Source organism: Dermochelys coriacea, chromosome 1 (assembly GCF_009764565.3).
Source record: "Dermochelys coriacea isolate rDerCor1 chromosome 1, rDerCor1.pri.v4, whole genome shotgun sequence".
Taxonomy (NCBI): domain Eukaryota; kingdom Metazoa; phylum Chordata; order Testudines; family Dermochelyidae; genus Dermochelys; species Dermochelys coriacea.
The window spans coordinates 80,030,763-80,052,692 of record NC_050068.2 but is presented as its reverse complement, the minus strand read 5'-3'; the positions used below and the strand labels follow the sequence as shown (position 1 = coordinate 80,052,692).

General features: G+C 43.6%; 1 long non-coding RNA gene across 1 annotated transcript in view; it reads right to left on the bottom strand.

The window, feature by feature from the left end:
* LOC122457969 overlaps positions 1–21,415 on the bottom strand; it is a 31,942-nt gene extending 10,527 nt beyond the window's left edge. The window contains exons 1-2 of the long non-coding RNA XR_006277764.1: positions 21,096–21,415; positions 20,087–20,192 (exon numbers count right to left, since the gene is read on the bottom strand). This is a non-coding gene — a long non-coding RNA (uncharacterized LOC122457969). The remainder of the gene's footprint in view (positions 1–20,086; positions 20,193–21,095) is intronic.
* Between the last annotated feature and the right edge of the window lie 515 nt (positions 21,416–21,930).

Here is a 21,930-nt window from a genome sequence, read left to right as displayed (position 1 = left end):
GAAAAGTTCCTAGATTTAGCTCTGTGCTGTTCAGAACTTCAGGCTGCCATCTCCTCATACTGCTCTCCTCTACCTCTTCTGCTTTTGGGCCCTCTCCTGCAGGAGATATGGTGGCTTGGTGAGGATGTATGTAGCAATGTGAAGGGGAGGAAGAGGGACCCCCATATGCCCACCTCTTGGAATGCAATATGTGTAAAGCGGGAAGGAAATTGCTGCTGCTGAAAAGGAATTCCTGCTGACAAGGAAATTGGTAATATAAGGCATGCTGTGACCCCTGCTATTTGGCAGGAAACCTGGGCCCTTTCCTGAAGAAAATTCTGGTTGCATCTCTTGTTATGCACAGCCAGTTGGATATGGATACAGAACAAACTTGCAAGCACCTCAAGTACTGAATGATCACTGACCACCATATGGTATCAGAAGTTAGATAAAAATATAAACACTCTAGCTGGAAGGTTGAATTGTAACACTACTTTATTTCTTAGGACTCAGAACAATAACACCAACAAAAACAGAGATAGTCAAAGCAGGCTGCTCCCTAAAAAAGAGAGGTGCAGTTCACCTCACCTTAGTATTGGCTGTCTGTCTGCTGACCAAATCTGATGGCATGCTTCCCTACAGAGCCCCTTGCCTGCAAACAGGACCAGGCAACCCCCTGAGAATTTAAAGTGACAGATTTACAATTTTAACACAGTTTTCAATACATTGCAGCTTAAACAATGCTTCATTCTGTATCTGCAAGAAATGGGTGTCAGCAAAAAAGAAAGACACTAAGAGGGTAGCCTTATTTCTGATAATAGTTGGTTCTGAGGCATTTGATGTGTTTTAACAGATTTCAGTAACTCAGGGAGAGGAGGAGAACTGTGAAACAGTATTACAGAAATCTGAGGAGTACTGCACTCTGTGTAAAAATGAGAGATGTTTTTAAATAGACAGTATATAAACCATAGAAGAGTTAGTGACTTATCTGAGGCTGAGGAGTCAATTATGCAATTCTGGGGGGTTAAATGAGTCCCTGATTCAAATGACCAAATTGCGATTGGGATCTGGGACAAAAAATTCAGAGTGGGACTATTGGAAGACCCAGAATTAACCCTTGACAAAACCATTAGAATTTCCCAAGCAAAGGAAGTCAACCAGTCTAGAATAAAGCTTACATAGGGTGGACAGTACCCGGACTCTGTAGATATGACAGAGAATCCAAAATAAGACAAAAAGAGAGATCTGAGGCAGAAAGGCATGCTGAAAGGAGTTGAAAGTTGGAGTCCAAAAAAAACAGCACGTGGCGCTTCACACTCTGTGGCAACAAACACAGGCTAAGATAATGCCAGCTATATAGGAAAAGATGCAAGAAATGCAATGGATTACATCACTTTGCAAGAGTTTAGAGCACCAGTAGACTGTGCACAATGGGTATGTCTATACTGCAATTAAAACCCACTGCTGGCCTGTGCCAGCTGACTCCAGCTTGTGGAACTTGGGTAAGGGGCTGTTTAATCACCATGTAGACTTTGGGCTCAGACTGTAGCCAAACTCTGGGACCCTCCCACTTTGCAGGGTCCTAAAGCCAGGGCTGCAGGCAAGCCCAAGCTTGAATGTCTACACCGTAATTAAACAGCCCCTTAGTCCGAGCCCCGCAATCCCAAGGCAGCTGGCATGGGCCAGCGATGGGGTCTAATTTCAGTATAGACATACCCAATGTGGACAAAGAAGACATTGACAGCACCACTAGCTATGAAGAATTCTTCACAGGAGCGATGGCCAATATTGCAGCAGAAGATGATTGGACTATCAATCTGAAAGCAAATGGAGCACGTTATTTTGAAGTTGGATCCTGGTGCGCAATCCATTGGGCTGCCAGAAACAGTGTTATTACATTAAAAGAAAAGGCCCAGGTACTGCAGACTAACTGAATGAAACTCAGGGCTTACAGTGGTGAGCTTATCCTCACTATATCCTGACTAACAGCATATAAGAACTAAATGTATGGGTAAATAATACACACACTTTGGATAGTACCATGGGAAAAGACTGCCCATTATTGGGTTAAAAAAGTCATACCCTTAGTCTAATCAAGAAGGTGCACTCATTGGATGGGCAGGGGACCAAAACAACTGAGGAAGTATGTGAAAACATTTTCCATGGGATAGGAAAGCTCTCAAAAGAATACAGATGAAAGAGCTGATGATACAGAAAAAAATGCCCGCTACAGCCAGGTCGGCATAGATTTGTTAATGTTGGAAAAAGATGTTGCTTGTTTATGGTGATGGAGAGGGGGACTATACAGTTGTCCTAGACTATTATTTTCACTTTCCTCAGATAGTCTTACCAGAAGACACCCCAGTAAAACAGGTGACTGTACACATCAAATCTATTTTTACTGGAATATGGTATATGTGTCATAGTAATGTTTGAGAATGGGCTGCAGTTTGGGCATGCATTTAAATAGTTTGCACGGAAGTACAGATTTAGACATGCAATTGGTAGTCCCCATTACCTTCGATCCAACTGACTGGTGAAAAACAATGTCAAAATACTAAAAAAAAAAAATACTGAAAAAAAGAATGCAGTGTCTGACGCTGATCCATATATAGCACTGTTAAATTTCACAACAGCACCAGTGAAGCATGCATTCTCACCTGCTGACATTTCAGTTTCGTAAAACTGAAAACAAGCCTGCCTGCACTGTTAGAAACTGATGTCAGAGTCACTGGGGACTTGCAGATAAACAAAGAGACAGATAAGGCAAAACAAAAAAAAATTGGTATGATCTGGGATCCAGGTAGCTGCCACCACTTCATAAAAATGTCACGGTGTGTCTCTATGATGGGAAACTATGGTCACAAACGGCTATAGTGCCCCAAGAGGTTGCCCTGTGGTCATCTGAAGTTGTCATTCCAGATGGACACAGAGAAAGGTGACACCTGCTCCACTTCCCCGAAGGGAGGGAGAGATGGGTGAATTGGCTGGCTTGGCCAAGAAGGTCTCAGACAGGCAATAATCTAAGCAGGTTGAGCCAACAGAGCCCCAAGTTATAGAACGACCAGAACAAGTGGAACTGCTGCCTCCTGACAACAGTAGTGCTCATGATCTAGGGGACTCCCACAGGTTCAAGCAATGGTGCAGGGCCTCCCAAAGACTAACTTAGCATTCTTAGTAAGTTTAGTTATTGGGTTTGTTATAAGTATTCGTAATTGTGTGTTAAATTAATGGTGGTTTTAAGTGTTATTGTTATTAAGTTTTGATTTGGAAGGGAAGATGTGGTCTTGGAGACTGTGCCTTTAAGAGCTGAGCTTACCAGACACAGAGTCTGGATGGGACACTGGGAAGCTATGGTTATGCACAGCCATTAGGAACTAGACACAGAGCAACCCAGAACCCTTGAAAACTCCTTAAGCACTCAGGGTGCAATCCACAAAGTTTCCTAGGTGCCCAAGTCCTGTTTTTAACCCCCCAATGCAATCCACAAAACTCATGCTTGGCTGTAGACACCTACACTCACTTTGCACCTGTGTTTTTGCATCTGGGCTTGTGGACTGCTGTCTCACTCTAGGCACCCAAGTGCCAATCTTTCCACCTGAGCACATGCACGGCTGCCTTGAAATGGGCATCTGGACTCCTTTCTCCCACCTAAGCCTCAGAACAATTCACAAATTGGGGCACTTAATTCATGTGTGGGAGGCCCCATCCACTAGGCATGCTCAGAGGCTGCCTACCAGCTAGGCCATCTTAGGCAAGTTCACACAAATGTCTGGTGGGGGGCAGAAGGAGGAGGGCTAGACTTTAGCCTAGTGGATAGGATGTGGAAGATTGCCCTCCGCCGATTCAAGTCCCTTCTCCACCTGAGGGGAAGAAGGGATTTAACTGGGATCTGCCACCTCTCAAGTGAGTGACATAACCAGTAGGCTATAAAGCCATTCTTGCTCTCTCTGGTCCAATTAATATTTAATTATTCAGTTCATTAATTAAAGTGGAACAAGTTCAGTAGGACAGATTGAAGGAGCACCAGAACAGTCTATAGGTGAGTGGTTAGGGCACTCACCTGTGAGGTACAAGACCCCTGCTTAAATCCTTTCTCCCCCTCAGGAGAAAATAGACTTGTACCAGGTGTCTCCTACACTACATCACTGGTAAGTACCCTAACTTCTGGGGCAAAGCTTATCAGGGAAAACCTCTCCCTTGCCATTTTGTTTTGGGCCCTGCATGTGACTTAGGTGACCAAATGCCTATCTTCCCCTGGTCTGTGGATCACAAGCTGAACTAAGTGCCTCCCTGCAACCTGGACTTAGGCACCTATCTCTGGGTGGTGGGTGGGGCTTAGCACACACCCCTCTGGTCACCATCTCCCATTGGCTAGCATAGTTGGCTCCCTGCATAGCATGCTGGCTTTGTGAATCGCAGTTTTTTCCCATTCATTGTAGAAGAGCCAAGATGTTTTAACTCAAACTTTGTAGATCACAGCATTGTTCCTGTGATTTTCTAGGTGCCTAAAAAGTTAGGCTCCATGACACTCAGGATCACAATGTCTAACTCCCTTTGTGGACCTGGGCCTAAGTGATTAATGAACACCATACTTCCTCTTGCTGTTGCCTGGGAGCTGCCCATTGTGCCTTTTTCCACACAGTCTTTAGGACACTGGTGCTGTCTTTTAAAAATTGTTATTGTTCATGATTTTAACCAGTGCACCCTCCTGGATTTGTTATTTATGTTTGTGTGTCAGGGAAAAAAATCCAGGAAAGGGCTAAGGGCTACTTGCCAGTCATGATTCAGTAGGGAAATCCAAGACAAAGGTATGTTACATTTCCTGGGGCTGAGAGAGGCCTGTAGAAAAGTCTCTGGAGACAGCAGCCCATTTTGGTCATTGGAATTGCTGTGTTTTTCTGATTAGCGTGAGTTTTGTGTTCTAAACGATAAATTGTGCCCTGAGGCAGGGACTCAGATATGGCACTGGCTTCTGTCTGGACTGGTGAGATAACCCATCAGATTACAGCCTGGCTACCCAGTGAGTCTCAAGATCATTGAGGTAACCAGGAATAACTGACCATATCCTAACCCAGGGACTACTATGGCTCTATACTTCCTGAGACTCAGGGGAGTACCTGAGTATCCTGTTATATTAGCTTTTCAGATGCTATGCACTGTTGGAATAGCACAAAAGAATCACATTGTACCTGAGAATCAAATTCAGAACGTCTGATTTTCTGCATACACACGCACACAAATCTACATTTCTTACCCATGTCTGGGCAGTACACAGACTGTTGCACAGTATATTGTTTAATCAGCTTGCTTATACTGTGTGCTACAGTCAAATGTTCTCTGAAAATATAAGTGAGCCAGTATCTGCTGGTCCAAGCTCATGTGAGTTCCATATGGATAACCAATCCTTAGCCCTGAATTATCCCTTTTAGACATACTCCCATAAGAGGAAGGCAGGTTATCATTAACAAGAAAAAATAGCTAAGTGCTTTTGTGCATAATGTCTCAAGCAAGCACAATTATCTTTCTTCACGCTCCCTTTTGGGGGAAAATAGCAATTACTAAATATGGAAGACAGGAGAAAAATATCAGTTCATAATTGTGCATAACCAAAAGTAAAATGCTCGAGATGACAAAAGATCTGCTGTTTGCAGCTGGTTCAGCAGGTGACACATGCACAAAAAATGTGGTGCAAAATCCCACTTCATCGTATATTAGGAACTGGTAACAAGAAAGAAAATGAGGATTTGTCTTCAGAGTGGAGCTTTGGGGTTAATATTTTTACGCAGAAACCTTCTCTGTCCAAACCTCACGTTATTTTTAAACCAAATGTCAAAGTATTGTACATTGCCATATAATCTGCTGTATTTTTGGCCTCAAAACCATGAGCTTGTTGCAGAGATGTACTAAGACCCCAGTCCAGAAATGGTTACTGCTGGTATTAGTATTTTTTAATTATGCAGCCAGCTATGCGGTTTGCCTGCCTACAATTTAGGTAATCTGGTTATTTATACATCTCTATATAAATCCACCAAGCACTATTACATTCCTCTGGTATAAGCCACTCCTTAAGCCCCAGATGTTAGCTGTAACCTCAGCTACTGCCTATTAAAAATACACTCTCTCCAATGTTTATTTAATGTGCAAAATATTAGGGTTAAAATATCAGACATATGGGAGAGGTCACATGCTTTCCATTTAGTAAAATAAAAATTATTCTTAACACTGAAAGGACCAGAGTATACTCAGCTCCTGTGTGGAACTGTCAGGTGGAAGAGGGCACTAGGGCCCAAGTCCAATGGGAGTTAGGAACCTAAATACCTTTGAGGATCTGAGCCCAGGGGCCTCCCTTTACTCCCATAAGCTCTTACACCAGGGGAACTACCACCCCCAGTCTCTATTCTCTGAGCCTCCTCAAACTTCTCAAGCCCTGTTCCCAATCTTCCACCTGTCCCTTTTCAATCAGGCACCCAAACATCCATCCCACCTACCCAAGACCATGAGGCTGCACAGTGTGACTTTGGGTGAGTGTGAGTGGGACGGGAGAGAAAGGATGGGCAAGCCAGGCACTGGGGATGTTGAGTGAGTCAGTGCTGGGGTTTGTCTTTCCTGTGCTCTCCTCTACATTTCATTCATGAGGTTCCCACTGTCCTAACACCCCTCCCCCCAACTTCTTCCACTTGCTTCCCTCTCATCCTTCCTGGAGTACGGGAATCCCTGGGTAGAATTCCCATTCTAGATCTTTTCCCACAGTGAAGGGTTGGACTCCCTGTCCAGAGACATCCACTCTCCTATATATTTGTATCTGAACTGAAGGGATAAGGTGAGGTGCTGTCTGTTTTCCACCCTCTTATATACCTGCTCATGAAGGTGAAATCTCTCCTGTTTGTGGGATGGGATTTGTGGGCTTCCTTTTCCTGAACTCAGGAATCAGCTTCCCCAGATAGGGAGAAAGAGGAAGGTCCCTATCTGAAAGATCAGACCTCTATGATGAAATTGTCATGTAAACAGATAAACCAAGCCTAGATTAACCAGACCTGACAGTAATGTTCTCATTAAAATAAAGGCATCAGTCATTACTTTTAAATTAACATTTTCCCCTTTCTGCAAGATGATATTTTAAAAATTATTTACAACAGTTTTTCTCAAAGGATCCACTATTTTAGATGTACTCTGCTTCAAGGTTCCTGTTATCAATAAGAAAGTATAGTGAAAAACAGGAGAGTATATCTGTCATGCTTTCTGCAGACAGGTTAAACGCTATCCCATGGCAAGCTAAATGATAATAGTGATGCAGCTTCATTTCTGATGTTGACTATAGAAAGCTTGCATCATTCATGTAGTGTTCTGTCCCTATGCTCCTCCTCCATGTTGAATGATGATACCAATATGAGGTGGGAAAATCAAGTTTCATAGATTGTAAGGCCAGAAGGGACCTCCTGTATAACACAGGGCTTTTGAATTTCATCCAGTCACTCCTGTCTTGAGTCCAATAAAGTGTGTTTGACTAAAGTATATCAAGTTACAAGATCTGATCTCAGAAAGATTTTTAGTAGTACTGCAAGTTCTCACAAGCAATAATGCTCAGTTTTTCCTAGATCCCCCACCCTGAATTGACAAAGCCTGAATTTATTTCAAAAGTAGACAGGTTTAAGCAATATGGGTAAAAATGGGGATCAGGTAATGCAGCACAGAAGAGCTTAAGAAGCCACTCAAGGTCAAACAAAAGAAAGCAGGACGTATTTTAGGGAACATTTTTTTAAACGCTATCAAGGATTTGGAAAATATAATATAAGCAAGATTATCTTTAAACAAGATTTCTGGCTATTCTCTTGATGTGGCTAAAAACCCTTTGGAAAAAAGAAAATGCATAATAATGCAAGCAGTTTAGACCACTACTTTTGATTTGTTTTTGTTTTTTAATAACTTTGAGTAGAAATGAGGCAGAAACAAAAAAAGTAGTTTCTGGAAGCAAATGTTAAAATGACAATGAAGCCAGGGGTCTTTTTTTTAAGATGAAGGTATAAAAAAGTAAATTACCTCAAACAATTCACTTGCAACCAGCTCAGTGAAGTAGGTGTAGAAGTAAAGCCTGAAAGACCAATTGGCATAAAAACGGACATTATCCTTTTACACATTCATTTTTATCCCCACAAGCTCAAGGAGACAGACAGTTGCCAAAGCATCAAGATATGCATTACTGCATAAAAAGGGGCCTCTGTTTTTCCTGTACCTGCCAGTGTTTAGTGTTGCTATCAGACCGTCATATTTTGCCACTACGTGACAAATGCTGGGCCATTTATTGCAAATGAAAACAGAGATGCTGCATATCTTGTTTGCAAAGTAGCTGTAGCTGTGTTGGTCCCAGGATATTAGAGAAACAAGATGGGTGAGGTGATATCTTTTATTGGACCAACTTCTGTTCAAATCTTGTATTTAGCAGTGGCACTTTGAGTTAGTTTCCCAGACCAGAAGAAGAGCTCTGTGTAGCTTGAAAGCTTGTCTTACTTCATCCACCTTGTCTCACTAATGCTGCATATCTGACATCCAACAATTTTCAAACAGATCTTAGAAGAATAATTTCATAAAGGATCATATGAATCCATCACCCTAACAAATAAAGTCCACCTATTTTATAAGCAACATAGTCTTAGGGCATTGGCATTGTCCTGCAGTTCACACTAACAGGGAGTGAATAGCAGTATGCATCGAGGTGCTGAGCCAGGGGTCGGCAGCCTTTGACACGTGGTCCATCAGGGTAATCCTCTGGGGGGCCATGAGACATTTTGTTTATATTAACCGTCTGCAGGCACGGCCCCCTGGAGCTCCTAGTGGCCGCAGTTCACCGTTCCCAGCCAATGGGAGCTGTGGGAAGTGGCAGCCAGCATGTCCCTGTGGCCTGCGCCGTTTCCCGCAGCTCCCATCGTAACTGGGATATAACTGCCACTGACCAGATCAGAGGGCCTGATCCAAAGCCCACTGAAATGGATGGAAAGACTCCTATGGTCTTCAGTGTGATTTGGATCAGGCCTGAAATAATAGAGTGTGGCTTCATATGAATCACTGATCATTGATTCATAGATCCCGAGGCCAAAAGGGATCATTGTGATCATCTAGTCTGACCTCCTGTATACGATGCTGGTTTGTGAGCTGCTGTACTAAGCCCCTTACTCACATGAAAAGTCCAAATGACTCTGCATAAGGTTTTGCAAGACTGATCCCTTTAATACCTAGTGATTTATAACACATTCAGCAGCCCTGTGATATACAGGCAAATATTAAGGGTGAATGGCAAAGCATTTGTAAGTACAAAAATTAAATATTAAATAAAATTTGAAGTCATTAAGAGGATATGCGCAATCTTCAAATCTACATATATATTAAAACTAAATATTGGAAAGTCAGTCCTTTCTTAACTTGCCTGCCAAGACCTGGGTTCAGGGTTTTCCATTTCCACTGAAACAGCTGATAACCCCCTCCCCAAAAAAAGATAGGATATGGCTATCTCTGTACATGTTGGTCCCATAATTTAGAATCAGCATTCTGAATGGTTGTAGAAGCAACAGCACCCAGAACAAAGGTCTGGGCAGGGGCTAAGTAGAATTCAAACTGATATGTAAATATTTGGGTTTGAAACGTATTTGCAATTTCCAAACCGAACAGATTCCTATTTCACGCATCTGCCAAGATCTTTGTTCTGGGTGCTGCAACATCAACAAGAGATAACAATCATCATCTGAACTCTTACATTTTTTCGTATAAAGCTTTGTGGTTTATCATTATATTTGAATCCCCCAAGCTATAGCACTAGATAATCTGGAAAAAATAATTTTCCATCCCTAGGTGTTAAAAGGCCCAATCTCAATTTCCTACTCACAAGCAGCATTGTTTGGACTAATCATGTGATTAAGGGATTTCAGGTTTGTGTCCCAGTATGGTAGATCATTTACATCAGCATTATGCTTGGTTCATTCAATGACGCCACACTATACACTGTTTGTGATGTCAACCACATTCATGATAGTAATTTTAGATATAACAAACACTGTGTCACACCTGAATTCAGGCATCAGAAGAGTTTATTTTATATATGTATATATAGAAAGAGAGAGAGTATGGCCTGATCTATCTATCTATATTTAATTCATCAGCAGTTCTTTAAAACTTAATATAATCACCTTTATGTACAACACAAGTAGAATGTCATGCTCTCAATATAAATGTAACACTGAAGAGATTATTAACACTCAGCTCAGAGCCAGAATGATTATTCTATCACAGTCTCTTGTGGACTCTCATTTCATAAAGGAAACAATCCTAAGAAATTATTGTCTCCTTTTCAGACTGGTACTTACTTGATATATGAGAGCCCAATGCATTAAAATAATTATTTCAGACATCCTAGTACTTTAGTTTCTGATTCCTGTGATTCAAATTTATTTCACGTACTAAAAAGCCAAATCCATAACAGGTAAAAATGAATAGGCCATTTTAACAACTTCAACAATCTTGAAGAATATTCCCAAATCATGTGAACGTTTCATAGAATCACAGAAATGTAGGGCTGGAAGGCACCTTGAGAGTTTAGTCCACTCCACCCCACACACTCACGCTAAGGCAGGACTAAGTATACTTAAGGCTGCAAACTGGGGTGTAAACCTAACCTGCCACTGACTGTCTGCATGGATCCTGCTGATGTGCATTCAAAGTTTGAAACTGGACTAGATCAAAATGCGTTAACAAAGAGGACTAAATCAAAGTGCATTAACGAACTGGTAATGTGAGTCAACAGGGTCCACACAGACAGTTAGAGTGCGGCAGATTAGAGTAGATTCACAGCTCCGCTTGCTGTGAACTAAATGTTCATGTTCATAAACCCATAGTTTAGAAAGGCAAATTCAATATGGCGTGAGGGTATGTTCCAAGTCTGGTTATTTTATGTATTTATCTTAGGCCATGTCTACACTACCATTTATGTCGGCAAAATGTATGTCTCTCAGGGGTGTGAAAAAACACCCCCCCCCCCGAGTGACACAAGTTTCGCCTGCATAAGTGGTAGTGTACACAGCAGGAGAGCTTCTCCCTATGACATAGCTACCACTGCTCGTGGAGGTGCTGTTGTTATGTCTATGCGAGAACTCTCTCCCTTTGGCATGGAGTAGCTACAGGAGTGATCTTACAGAGGCACAGCTGCATTGGTACGGCTGTGCTGCTTTAAGCTCGCTAGTGTAGACATGCCCTTAATGCTAATGATAGAATTATTAACTTCCTTTTGAGTTTTTCTGTGGTGCTTATCACTATAGTATCTGAGTGTTTTACAAACATTGATCTATCTATCTTCACAAAGGAAACAATATTCCCACGATGAAGTGAGGTGAGGGGTACTATAATCCCCACTTTACAGATGGTGAACTGAGGCACAGAGATTATAGCCAAAATATCCACTAAATTGTGTCCCCAATTTGAGATACCTAGTGTGACGCTGCACCCTATATTCTTCATAGTGATATTATTACGATATGATTATAACATAATTATGATGTGTTTTATGCAAGACGGGTTGTGTAAGGTGTCATTGGAAAAGTTATGATTTGCTGAATATGATTGTCCTATTTGTCTTCATGTATCATTTTTGTATCTGAAGTTATAAATACTGACTATGGATATGTACTTCAAATGTAGTTACATCTGGTAACACCCACTAGAAGAGATGCTGGCCGGGGGTCAGGTGGGTTGGGGAGTGATGCCAACATTACTGCTTTTGTGAGCTACAGTTCAGTGAGCTGTAGCTCATGAAAGCTTATGCTCAAATAAATGTGTTAGTCTCTAAGGTGCCACAAGTACTCCTTTTCTTTTTGAGAAAAGATAAGGACTTCTGACTGAGTCTATTTAGGTCTGTCTTTAAACAATGGAAGAAGAGAACAAATGACATCTAGGATACTTAAACAGATCCTCACCACTATATAGGAACACCCATCCTCCATCCCTGTGACTTTTATTTGACAGGTTTCAGAGTAGCAGCCGTATTAGTCTGTATTTGCAAAAAGAAAAGGAGTACTTGTGGCACCTTAGAGACTAAAATTTATTTGAGCATAAGCTTTCGTGAGCTACAGCTCATTTAATCAGATGCATTCAGTGGAAAATACAGTGGGGAGATTTATATACACACACAGAGAACATGAAACAATGGGTTTTATCATATACACTGTAAGGAGAGTGATCACTTAAGATGAGCTATTACCAGCAGGAAGGGGTGGGAGGAGGAAGAAAACCTTTTGTGGTGATAATCAAAGTGGGCCATTTCCAGCAGTTGACAAGAACGTCTGAGGAACAGTGCGGGGTGTGGGGCGAAATAACATGGGGAAATAGTTTTAGTTTGTGTAATGACCCATCCACTCCCAGTCTCTATTCAAGCCTAAGTTCATTGTATCTAGTTTGCAAATTAATTCCAATTCAGCAGTCTCTCGTTAGAGTCTGTTTTTGAAGTTTTTTTGTTGAAGAATAGCCACTCTTAGGTCTGTAATTGAGTGACCAGAGAGATTGAAGTGTTCTCCGACTGTTGAAATCATGGTGGAATTTCTCAAGGGCTTCTTTTCCATGAGTCCAGATGATGAAGATGCCATCAATGTAGTGCAAGTAGAGTAGGAGCATTAGGGGACGAGAGCTGAGGAAGCATTGTTCTATGTCAGCCATAAAAATGTTGGCCTACAATTGTCCCATGGGAGGGGAGATCTACAATGTCTGAGATGTCACAGTGCAGGCCCCTTCCAGTGGGAATACCCACAGCATGGTAGCTCCTGGAAGAAAGGAAACTACCAAAGGCAGGGGCCAAGGGCCAGGTCCTCACTTGCAGACCAGTAGGTCCAAACAAGACAGTAACTGTCATTGACGTCTGGCACAAATATTACATCACCGGAAAGATTGATGTACAATTCTGGTAGACTCTGGGACAAACATTTCCATTGCACACACACAATTATGGGAAAGAGCCACCAAGGGAGATCAGAGGAAGGGGGAGACCTTTCAATGGGATGTTCCAAGCTGTAAACCAAACTCAGCTCAAGATCATGGGAATATGGCAAATAAAAATTTCTCTGGACAACCTCCATTTAGCCTATGAGTTCCTGGTAACAAAAGGAGCCTTCCAGGAAGCCCTAATCAGGACTAATTTCCTCAGACAATATGAGATTGATCTCAGCTTCAAGAGAGGCCTCTGTATTGCCAAGAAGAGACAGTTTGCCGTGACACCTGATGTGAGCAAAACAGAGATGTGTGAGGTCACCATGGAGAGGAATGTGACCCTAAGGAGTTAAATGGTCATTTCAGGACAGGTGAAGGGAAACCCAACAGAATGCTGGAAGGCATGCTGGAACCCCCACCATTAGGTCAACATAGTTTCCTGGTGGCCCAGATCAAAGGCAAAAGTGTGAAATGCTGTTTCCCATAAGAGTTGCCAATAGACAATGGAACCCTGAGTCATGTACCCGGGCACAGGGTTTGGTACCTTCCCACATGGATGTGACTATGTAACCAGAGGTGGCACCTGAAGTACTAGCAGTACAGCAAGGCACTGGGGAAAGAAGGAGTCACTGAGACAGACTAAACATGGGAGTGAAACAAACATGGGAAAGAAAAGATCTCATGCAAGAGGTAGAACTGACGAAGAGGAGTCTGTCCCCTGGGCATCTGCAAGCAGCCCAGAACCTATTGGGAAGTTACCTTGATATCTTTTCCACTGGGGATAACAACCTGTGGTGCACAGGGTTGATACAGCTCCAGGCTGAGACTGGTGAAGCCAGACCTGTGAGACTGTGGCCACAGAGGACCCCAATCCATCACCAAGTGGAGTTCAGTGAACAACTGCAACAGATGGTATAGACAGGCATCATCCATGAGCCCAGGGGATACACTTATAGTCTTGGTAAGGAAGAAAGGCCAAGCGACAAAAGCAGGTGTGGAATATAGACGATTGAATGATATTAAAATGAGAGATGCAGATTTCCTTCTTAGGACTAGACTTGCCTGCAAAGATCAGCTGGTTCTGTACCCTGGGCCTGGCCTGTGGCTTCTGGCAAGTAGAGGTGCACCCTGATGACTGACAGAAGACAACATTCACCACCAAACAGGGTCTCTTTTGGGTTTAATGACTTTTGGACTCTGTAATGCTCCTGGAATGTTCCAAAGGTTGATGGATGTGATGCTGGCAGACCTGTAGGGCAGGTCCTACCTGGTATATCTTGATGATATCATTGTCACCAAGAGGTCATGTGAGGAGTACCTGCAGAAGTTGGGAGCTGTGCTTGAGAGGCTCTGCCAAGCAAACTTAAAGGTGAAACCAGCAAAATGCATTTTTTTTTGAGATGAAGTATATTACCGGGGCACGTGCTCTAAACGCACAGGGACAAACCCTGAAAAGGTGGAAACCATCCAGTCTCGGCTGGTGCCATGTACTGTCACTGAGTTGCACAGTTCCATTGGCTTGGCTTCATACTACTGGAGAATTACTGCTGATTTTGCCACTGCACAAACTGGCAGAGAAAGGGTGGACTTTTGAGTGGACTACTTCATGCCACAAGATGCCTTCTGGAAACAAAGCAAAAGTTCCTGTTCCCCACTAATACTGGCCAATCCCCAACTCCAGCAACCGTTCATCCTAGACGAAAATGCCAGTGTAGTTGTCATTGGGGCTCTCTTGGCTCAACCATATGGAAGCAAGGAAAGAGTGGCTGCATGCACCAGCAGAACCCTGAACAAAGCTAAGTGGAATTACTCCACAACTAAAAAAGAGCAGTTGGCAGTGATGATTGTCATGCTGTCTGGAGCAGCTCAAAAGTGAGAGAATACCAGTCTCAGGGCAGACTGTTAAGAAGCAGGGCACAAACCGCAAACTAGTTGTGAGTTCTATAGTTAGATTTCACCAACCAAGTAACAAGTGTAAATTCCCAGTAAAAAGTATGAACTCCTAAAGCACAATAACAGTCTGACCATGGAGTCACAGTCCCCTTGGCATTCTGGTCTATCTTGCTACCCTGCAATAGGACATGGCTCCCCTTCTGCCTTCTTCCTCATAGAAGCTGTTCAGACTCCAGTAGTTGTGCCTTCACCAAATGCTTTTATTTTCAGTTCCCTCCACCATTTCCACAACAATCCCTGTGCAACAGTCTATTTACAGCAGCAACACCATACTTTTTGGCCTTCGCCCCAAGACCTGAGGGAAACAGAAGTCTCCTTCCATTGAGGCCTCCATGTAATAGGGCTCAACTAGCCATAGTCCCTTCTCTCCCCACCTTGGAGCTTCCTTCCTGCCTCTTTATCAGCCTTGAGCTGATGGAATAGTTGGTTCCTTATCCCATCCAGTGGGTGAGCCTGATTGCCTAATTACCCCAGTCAGCCTTCTCAAGGGGAACTGATTAGTATGTAAGTGAGCTGAGTCACTCCGAGTCTAAAAGCTCACCAAATCACACCCTGCACACTGTCACACACCCAGGCAAGCCTGACTATGCGATGGATGGTCTTTTTACACTGAAAATCACAATACTTAGGTTATTCCAAGTCCCAAAGGACCAGTCACTTACCCCAGGTTAATTGTACTGAAATCTCAAACCAAACACAATGCCTTAGCCAATCCTGTGATAAACTAACTAAAGATTTATTAACTAAGGAAAGAAATAAGAGAGTTATTTAAAAGGTTAAAAAAGGAAATATACACACACACACACAAATGAGTTACAGTCTTAGATTTAAAAGGTAATACAAGCTTCTATAACAAGCAACTCTATACATCATTTAGGACTGACCCAAGCCAAACAGACTGGGGATCTCTTGCTGATATTTAGGAATCTTTGCCCCTCAGAGTCCAGACAGCATAAAGAGAGACAATTTCTCCTTGTCAGGTATTTTTGTTCCCCCTCAACCCAAAATCCAAGTTGATGGAGGGAGTTCATGCACAGGCCTTCCCTTCCTGGAGGTCGTGAGGAATGCAATCAACAAGGTCTCTCCTTTGATGCTACACAATGCTTCCTTTGCCTTCAGTTGGCCATCTTGGGTGCAAGACAAGCACTTTACCTTAATTAATGCTTCTATTCCTGTTTGATAAGTTAAACAATTACAGAAGTTTACAATGGAAACACTCAATATAAATTCATACCATGGGAAACAGATATTATAAGCAAGATTAATATATGCAGCATCCTACAAGCATTCCATAAAGTCAAAACACTAACTGCATTCTTAGAACACTAATGTGTATTTTAAACACAGGCAAGCCAGACTGGTTTCCAAGTACACATTTGTCAGTGTTCAGTGGGGCCCTTGTCCTTGGCATGAGCTGGCATCTAGTCTGCCAGTGGCACAGTGACCTTCACCAAACATTTTTGGTACTTCCTCCTGGGGGAAAAATTCCTGTTAAGGACAGATCACAATTCACTCAGGTGGCTTCATAATTTCCATTAACATCAAGGACAATTGGCCTGGTGACTTGAACAGCTGGCTCAGTTTCAATACCAGATAAGGAACCCTCAGTAACTCCTCACTTAAAGTTGTCCCTGTTAATGTGGTTTCGTTGTTACATTGCTGATCCACTGGGGGAACGTGCTCGTTTAGAGTTGCGCAATGCTCCCTTATAACGTCGTTTGGGAGCCACCTACTTTGTCCACTGCTTGCAGAAAGAGCAGCCTTTGGAGCTAGCTGGTGGGGGCTTGGAACCAGGGTGGACCGGCAGCCCCCCTATCAGGGCCGTCCCTAGCTATTTTGGTGCCCTACGCAGCCCCCTCACGGGGGGCTTTGTGGGGCCCCAGGCCTCCGCAGGGGGGCTGTGTGGGGCCCCACCCCAGGCCTCTGCTAGGGGGTGGGGGGCTGGCCATTTCCTGCAGGAAGTGGAGTGACCTGGCCCAAGCCTGCTCTGCTCCCCTGGCTCCCTGCTCTGGGTGGGTGGGTGGGGGGGAACCGCCCCATAGCACTTGCCGGCGGTGCGGCTGGGAGTCAGAGGAGCGGAGCAGGCTGGAGCTGGGTCGCTCTACTTACCGGTAAGTGCAGCCCCAACCTCTTCTGGAGTCCTCAGGGAAGTGGGAATGGGGGTGGGGCTTGGGCAGAGCAGGTGTGGGAAGAGGCGGGGATGGGGCGGAGCGGGGTGGGGGCTGGGGGAAGGGGTGGAGCAGGGGCTGGAGCAGCACACAGCTGTGCAGGGCACCAGTAAATTTGGTGCCCCAAATTTCCTGGTGCCTTACGAAGTTGCGTACTTTGTGTATGGGTAAGGATGGCCCTGCCCCCTATCAGCTCCCCACTCCCATAAGCACCCTGTGCAACAGCCGCCCAGCAGGCTATCAATTGTCCAGCACTTCAGCTGTCCGTCCCCCCACTGCCATGTGCTGCTCCTACCTCTGCCTTGGAGCTGCTCTCAGGAGCCTCCTGCTTGCTGTGCGGGGGCAGGGAGTAGAGGGGGGCTAATGTCAGGGTGTCTCACTCCCCCCTGCTTACCCCATCCCCATAGAATGGGGCGGGGCAACAACAGCTCAGGACAGAGGGAGCTTGCTGGCAGCAGCTGCTGTCTCAACTTGCTGATCTGCTTAAAAAGGCAGTGTACTTAGAGTGGGGTCGGCTATTTAAAGGGGCAATGTGCATCTCTCTCTCTCACACAGGGTGTGTGTCTCTGTCTCTGCCTGCCATGCTGTCTCCCGTCCTTCCATTCGTGCTGCCTTGTAGACTTTGAGGCTACATTAACAACAATGGGATAACCTTTGAGGGCTCAGCCGAGTGCTAGATCATTCAGCAGTAAGGCATTCCCTGGGAAATATCCCACCGTCTTCACCTTCTGACTTCACCACCTCAACCAAGCTTCACTATCATCATCGCTGCGTACCAGTATTAAATTGTTTGTTTAAAATTTATACTGTATGAATATATATATAATATAATCTTTTGTCTGGTGAAAAAAATTTCCCTGGAACCTAACCACCCCCTATTTACATCAATTCTTATCGGAAAATTGGATTCGCTTAACATCGTTTTGCTTAAAGTCGCATTTTCCAGGAACATAGCTACAACATTAAGCAAGGAGTTACTGTTCCATCCAAGGAAACAGCAAACTAATGCTAATGCCTTATCTAGGAGGCTGAACCTGAACAGTGCCAGTAAGGAAGCCAGGACTGGGGAATAAAAAACTGCCAGCCTAACAGCAGCCCTGAGCCCAGAAGCAAAGGTCACCAACAATGGTGCAGAGGCTGTGATGAAAAATGAAGGAGCCACAATTTTGAAGGGGGCACAAGCCACAGATCCAATAATTTCCCAGCTGAGGCACTGGAAGGAAGGAAAAAGAGGCATAGTCAGACATAGGCATATGCCACTATAGAGAAGCCTGGCCTGATGTTACACTTAGAGTGAGGGCTACTGGTTAGGCACCCATGGGCAGTGGAGAATACTGGCCATTACATTCAGGTAGAGGTCCCAAAGAGATCAGTCCCTGAGATTCTGAAGGCATTACATAGCAGCAAGACTGGGGGCACATTTAGGAATAGAGAAACTTACCCAGAGGGTTCAAAGTTGGTGTACTGCCCTGGATGGTGCAGATCTGTTAAGGACTAGATAAAGTCTTGCTATACCTGTGGGGCTCATAACACTATACCCAGAACACCTCTGGCTACCAACGAGACAAGCTGTTCTCCAAAGAGGGTGGTTATGGATGTTTTGGGACCCCTACCTGTCACAGAGAGGTAGTCGATACATCATTATGAAAACAGACTACTTCTCCAAGTGAGCAGTAACTCATCCACTGCCTGAGCAAGAAGCATGAATAGTTGCTAAGGGATTTGATGTGCACTTTGCCTGCCAGTACAGCACATCTTGTTCCTTGCATACTGACCAAGGGTGACACTTTGAGTCACAATTTTTCCAAGAGGTGCATGGAAAGAGGTGTCTGCTCAAGACAAATAAGACCTGAACTACACCTTGCTACGCACAGGTAGATGGGCTGGTGGAGCTTCTGAACTGTACGCTGACAGCTGTTGTCATCTTTTGTAGATGCCAATCAATGTAACTATGACAGCTTGTTTCACTGTATCATGAATGCTTTCAGGAATAATACAGTCACCCCAGAAAATATACTACATATGGTGATGTTTGGGTGTGAGACTACTCTCCCAGTAGAATTGGTGGATGAGCAGATGTGATAGAAGGGTATGCTAATCCTACAGTTTACCTAATGCAGTTGGCAGCATTCTCAGCACACTCTGCCAAGCAGTAAAGCATTACCAGCGTAGGGCCACCCAGAAGGAACATTATGATTTAATAAATCTGTCCAGATGTACCAAGAGGGCGATCACAGAAAGAAGAATGATTTGAGTACTAAATTGCAACAGAAGTACAAGGGCCCATACAGGGTGGTCAGATGTGCAGATGTCAGAGGTGCACTGTGAACTATCCCCTGTTCTAGGGTGTGGAGGAGGGAACAGTTTTGTCCTACACTACAACAGCTAAAACCCTACCTGGGTCCTGAGAAAAGCAAATAAGATCAGCTTGCCGTAACAGCACTGGGGCAATGGTTGAGAAAACCCTGGTAGGTGAAGAGGTTAAGTTCCAAGACATCAAAAAGGACCAGGCCAGGCGGAGCATTGGCATGTGTCCTATCACGCAGGGCCAAACCCTGATATGACATATCAGAGTTGCAGTGCACCTGGCATCTTAGAGATTTGGAGTACTTCATTACTGAGCAGCCCCAATAATCACAGTACCTTCCAACTTCTGCAATATATTAAAAAGGGATCCTATAGACCAGAGTCGTTTTTATTATACAGGCTGATATAGCCACTGGGCAGGTCTGCCTGCAGAACCTAGTGGATAGGGCACAGGACTGGGCCTCAGGAAACCTGGGTTCATTTCCTAGCTCTGCCACTTGCCGGCGGGGTGACCTCGGGCAAGTCATTTTCCTCCCTGTGACTTAGTTTCCCCACTTCTAAAATTGAGACCACTTGATGATTACCTGTTCTGTTCATTCCCTCTGAAGTACCTGGCATTGGCCACCATCAGAAGTCAGGATACTGGGCTAGATGGACCTTCGGTCTGATCCAGTATGGTTGTTTTTATGTTTATGTTTTTATGGGACAATGATACTGACCATGGTAAGGATCTTCTTTGAGATGTACTGGCAAAAAGTGATCTACAAGAGCTAAGTATTATTAATGGATTGTCTTTCATCCTGTGCACTGAACGAGGCAGTGGTCCTGTGGAAAAATTGTGAGAGATCATGTAATTAAATACTGTATTGTAATGCATGCACAAGGAGGCCAAATTAAGATTGCACAGGCTACCTTACTTCTGGTATTTCCTAATTTTTGAGCATTTGACTTTATAAATGTACTAATCTTTTTTTAACATAAACATTGTATGCAATTAAGCTATAGAGCGCATTCAGTCGCAGAAACAATAACTGAATGGCCACATTACTATTTCCATGCAAAATTTATCTTCTAAATTCGAGATACTGTAAACTTCCCATGTTTGGATGCGAGGACAGGGAAGAAAATATTCCTCCTACTCATCCACCAGCCAGGGCCCTGCTAAAGGTCACAGTTTGAATGTAACAACCATTGCTAATATTATGCTAGCCCACCAGTTTGGGTAAAGAGAGGATCCTTAATATGTGAGGGCAACACCTCAACAGAAAGAACAGTAGCCGGCTTCTGGAACGTACTGTTATATTTAAAGTAACACCCTCTTTCATTTGTATTGCATTTTACTCATTAGTTTCCTACTAGGCAGCATTGCTGGAGATGTGAGAAATCAGCTGCAAAGTATTTCAATAGTGGTAAGGGCACATGGCATATTATGTAAGAGAGAGAGATTTTAAAGTACATTCTGGGGACGTGTTGGATTGCTTTGGCAAGGAAGATGTTTATGCAGGAGTGAGATTTCTGCAGAAGTATGTAAAAAGAACCAATTACCATAACTGAAGCCTCCCCCCCAAAAAATTATCATGCATCAAAAATTATTAAATTTTTGACATGAACAGATAGAAGAAAAGAATATGAGCCTAAACTTTCAAATTCCAGTTTGTAGGTAAAATGAGTAACATATTAGGCTTACACAACTGAAAGAATCCACCTAGAGTGACAAATTAGACTTACTTTCTTACATTCAGTTCCTTCCTCTCACTCTCAAACACTGGATCTCACAGCAATCTTCTCTCAGGCTTAACTGGACTAGGTGCAGATTCCTTTGAAGCCAGTTAGTGCCTTTCCGGGCATCAGCTATAGTGGGTGCTTTTTCCTTTAAGAAAGGTATTACCAGCATGAACAGATATTCTCTACACTTAGTTTGGAGACAGCTGTTATTATCATTGTACTTTCCCACCACCTCACCTCAGGGCTGACTGCATTGCCCCTGCAGCATTTCAAGCTTCTCCTGGTTTAGATTTAAGATTAATGTCATTGTAACAGGTAGACAATGCAATGCAAACAATAAATCACACTTCAAGTTTCCACAACTAAATACCCTATATCTATACAACCATATTACCATAGCATCTGAGCACCTCACAAACAACAATAAATTTAGCTTCCGAACTGCTGTGAGGTAGATAAGTACTAGCTTACAGAGGGAGACACAAGTAACTTATCCTTCTGTATCAGGCTTCAGAACTGAACCTAGACCTCCTTCTTCCACCACTGTTTCCTACAAGGGACTATCATAGAAACGTAGGGATGGAAGGAACTCAAGTGGTTCTCTAGGACTGCTGCACCCCTCCGTCTCCAGGAGGAGGCAGAATGAATTATACCTGGCACCTCATGAAAAACAAAAACCAAAAACCCTCACAAAAACAACATGGTGACCCTAAAAACACAATGTCTGTTTGTGTCTGTAATATGCACTGATCTGAGCCCCTCTGCATTTCACAATGAAATAGAATAGACAGCTTATTAGCCTTAAGTCTGAATTTCTTGGCTACTGTGCATTTGCATC